Genomic DNA, 3957 nt, shown 5'->3' on the forward strand with positions numbered 1-3957 from the left:
GAGCCCACTGTTGGGTAGGGACCGTCTCCATATGTTGCCAACTTGTACTTCCCAAGTGCTTAGTACAGTGCTCTGCACACAGTAAGCGCTCAATAAATACGATTGAATGAAAGTGGAGAAAACTAACAGGCATAGGGAAAGAAATAACGGGGTAAATAACAGCAAACCCAATAAATCAGTGACAATAAAGTGCATGATGTTAAGGAATCACTTCCAGACCCTCCATTGCTGGCAGGTCCACTTGCCAGTGCAATGGTCAGAACCATCCCAATGTTCCCAAAGTTGGAAAGGCAGGATTCTGTTCATTGCACATTTGTGGGACAGATCTATCCTCTGGCAATGAGGGAGGTTATAATTCCTGGCAATGACCCTGGCCTCCAGTGAAGGAGGCCGGGTCCTGGGAATAATAATAATAATGATGGCATTTATTAAGCACTTACTATGTGCAAAGCACTGTTGGAATGGTGGTGGCAGCCCCAACTTCTGCCCACATTGCTTCTGTGGGTTGGGTTTTCACCCTGCTGACGGAAAGTAAAAATGTCAGCTCCCTCTGAGCACGAAACGTGTCGTATCTTCTGTCCTTCCCAAGTGGTTAGTACAGTGCACAGCATTTAGTAGATGTTCAGTAAATGCCATGCCTGGTACTGCAACTGGTGTTTCTTAGTTCTGATTCTGTTGACTGAAATGTTGACTTTATGGAAACCAAACAAATGAGCCTGTAATTTATTTTACTGTTTGTCTTCCCTGCTCAATTGCAAGCTGCTTGTGGGCAGGGAACACAACGGCCAATTCTATTGTACTCTCCTAGGGCCTTAATTTAGGGTCCTGCATACAATAGGTGCTCAATAAATACTGTTGATTGGCTGGGGAAAAATAAATAACTCCGGTAAGTGAAAAAGTGAACCAAAGACGTGACCTACCTATACATCCCTAAGATATTTTTAGACTGTGAGCCCACTGTTGGGTAGGGACTGTCTCTATATGTTGCCAACTTGTACTTCCCAAGCGCTTAGTACAGTGCTCTGCACACAGTAAGCACTCAATAAATACGATTGATGATGATATGATGGTTATCTATCTTTTGCATAGAAGCAGCACTGTATAGTGGATAGAACAAGGGCTTGGGAGTCGGAAGGGTACGGGTCCTAATCCCAGCTCTGCCACTTTTCTGCTGTGTGACCTTGGGCAAGTCACTTCACTTCTCTGTGCCTCAGTCACCTCATCTGTAGAACGGGGATTGAGACTGGGAGCCCCTCATGGAACAGGGACTGTGTCCAACACAATTTGCTCATATCCACCCCGGTGCTCAGTACAGTTCCTGGCTCATAGTGAGGGATAAATAATGTTGTTGTTGTCTTATGCTGTTGAGTCGTGTCCAACCCATAGTGACGCCACGGATGCATCTCTCCCAAGATGCCCCACCTCCAACAGCAATCGCTCTGGTCACGTACCCACAGAGTTTTCTTGGTCAAAATCCAAAAGTGGTTGACGATTACCTCCTTCCGTGCAGTAAACTTGAGTCTCCGCCCTTGACTCTCTCCTGGGCCGCTGCTGCCCGGCATGGGTGAGTTTTGACTTGTAGTAGATGCCGTTCCACTCTCTAGCCATTGCCCAAGCTAGGAATGGAATGGGTAGGCCTCTGCTTGACTCTCCCTCCCGTAGCCGAGACTGGTAGAGTACTGGAAACTCTCCAGGTGCGACCCTGAGAGGTGGCTTAAAAAATACCACACCATTATTATTACAATTACTTAGGGGCATGGGAAGTCCCTCCAACAGGCCCTCTACCTCTAAAATAGTTTCTTAGAATTCTTGATAGGACTAAATAATCTTCGTTCCTCCTTTCTGTTGATGCTGTTATTAGGGAGCTAGCGAATAGTCAGGGCAGGATTAAGGCAGCCCCTCTCTCACTGCATCTCACTGCATAGTTAAATAGAATGGGGAGAGACTCAGAAAAGAGTTACAGACACCATTAAAGGGACAGAAAATATATTCTAATAAGAAAGGTTAAGAGATTAGAGTTTCAGTATTTAATCTAATCTGGACATGGCCAACAAGTGATATAACATATATGTGTATATATATATATGTATATATATAACAAATATTTATATATGTTTGTACATATTTGTTACTCTATTTATTTATTTATTTTACTTGTACATATCTATTCTATTTATTTTATTTTGTTGGTCTGTTTGGTTTTGTTCTCTGTCTCCCCCTTTTAGACTGTGAGCCCACTGTTGGGTAGGGACTGTCTCTATATCATCATCAATCGTATTTATTGAGCGCTTACTATGTGCAGAGCACTGTACTAAGCACTTGGGAAGTACAAATTGGCAACATCTAGAGACAGTCCCTACCCAACAGTGGGCTCACAGTCTAAAAGTCTCTATATGTTGCCAACTTGTAATTCCCAAGCGCTTAGTACAGTGTTCTGCACACAGTAAGCGCTCAATAAATACGATCGATGATGATGATGATGATAACACTGGACGTCAAACACGTGAAAGAGTTTTGATATGATGTTCATCCATTTCCTGTATGTTCACAAACTACTGAATAAGGAGAAAAGGTAAAAATTAAAACAGGAGAGATTTCATTTGGACATCTGAAAGAATTTCTTCTTGATAGTCATGGTGTAAAACACTAAAATAGATTTCCCCAGGAAGCTGGTGGGACGACTCAGTCTATTATCTTGAATAGCTTTAAGAAAAACAATAGGGCTGATCAAGGTGGATTCAACCATTTACCTACCTATAACAAAATCATGTTTCCTTAGCAAACGGATGTTGCCTCAATCCCATGACCAGTTAAATTTGTTTTAGTGATTTGGTTTTCACACCAAGGTAGCAGATCAACTCTAGGGGGAAAATAGTGGAGATATACCAGGATATTCTCTTAGAGAAAAGCAGCATGGCCTAGTGGAAAGAGCATGGGCCTGGGAATTAGAGGATCTAGGTTCTAATCCTGGCTCTGCCATTTTCCTGCTGTGTGACCTTAGGTGAGTCACTTAACTTCTCTGTGCACTAGTTCCCTCATCTGCAAAAAGGGGGTTCAATACTTGTGCTCCCTCCTACTTAGAATGTGAAACCCCTATGGAACCTGATGATCTTGTATCTACCTTTGTGCTTAGTACAGTGCCTGGCACATAATAGGTGCCCAACAAAAACCAAAATAATAATAATAATTATCATTAGTAAACTTAAGCACTGACTCAGAGTTGATTGGATATATTTTGTCATTTTAGAAGTTTGCAGATTTTGAAGCTTAGCCAAAAAGAATTTGCAGTCGCATCTACAGATATGAAGTTAATAAAGGAATATTTTCTTATGAGTTTTTTATCAGTATTATCTCTCATTTCACCCATAAGTTGAAAATTATGAACATTTTGGGGATGTTTAGCATTGTATTGCAAAGAAGAATAGCCCCATTTTTTTATTTTTGGTGTTGGCTGTTCTCTTGGAACATTATTATTTTCTCTAATTCTCTTTCCACAGCTATATTATATAATGGTATAATAATAATAATAATAATAATGGCATTTATTAAGCACTTACTATGTGCAAAGCACTGTTCTAAGTGCTGGAGAGGTTACAAGGCAATCAGGTTGGCTCACAGTCTTCATCCCCCATTTATAGGTGAGGGAACTGAGGCACAGAGAAGTGAAGTGACTTGCTGAAAGTCACACAGTTGACAATTGGCAGAGCCAAGACTTGAACCCATGACCTCTGGCTCCAAAGCCTGGGCTCCTGCGGCTGAGCCACGCTGCTTCCCCACGCTGGTATCAGTCAATGAATGATATTTATTGATCCTTTACTGTGTGCTGAGCACTGAATTAACCATTTAGCACTGAACCACAACTTGTACTTCCCAAGAACTTAGTACAGTGCTCTGCACACAGTAAGCGCTCAATAAATACGATTGAATGAATGAATGAATGAATGAATGAATGAATGA

The 3957-nt window shown here is 41.7% G+C and overlaps 1 non-coding gene across 1 annotated transcript; it reads right to left on the reverse strand.

The window, feature by feature from the left end:
• Positions 1-1574: 1574 nt before the first annotated feature.
• Positions 1575-1712, reverse strand: LOC119944985. The gene has a single exon (XR_005456121.1). It is a non-coding gene; the product is annotated as a small nucleolar RNA SNORA7 (small nucleolar RNA).
• Between the last annotated feature and the right edge of the window lie 2245 nt (positions 1713-3957).

Source organism: Tachyglossus aculeatus, chromosome 23 (assembly GCF_015852505.1).
Source record: "Tachyglossus aculeatus isolate mTacAcu1 chromosome 23, mTacAcu1.pri, whole genome shotgun sequence".
In the NCBI taxonomy this organism is placed as follows: domain Eukaryota; kingdom Metazoa; phylum Chordata; class Mammalia; order Monotremata; family Tachyglossidae; genus Tachyglossus; species Tachyglossus aculeatus.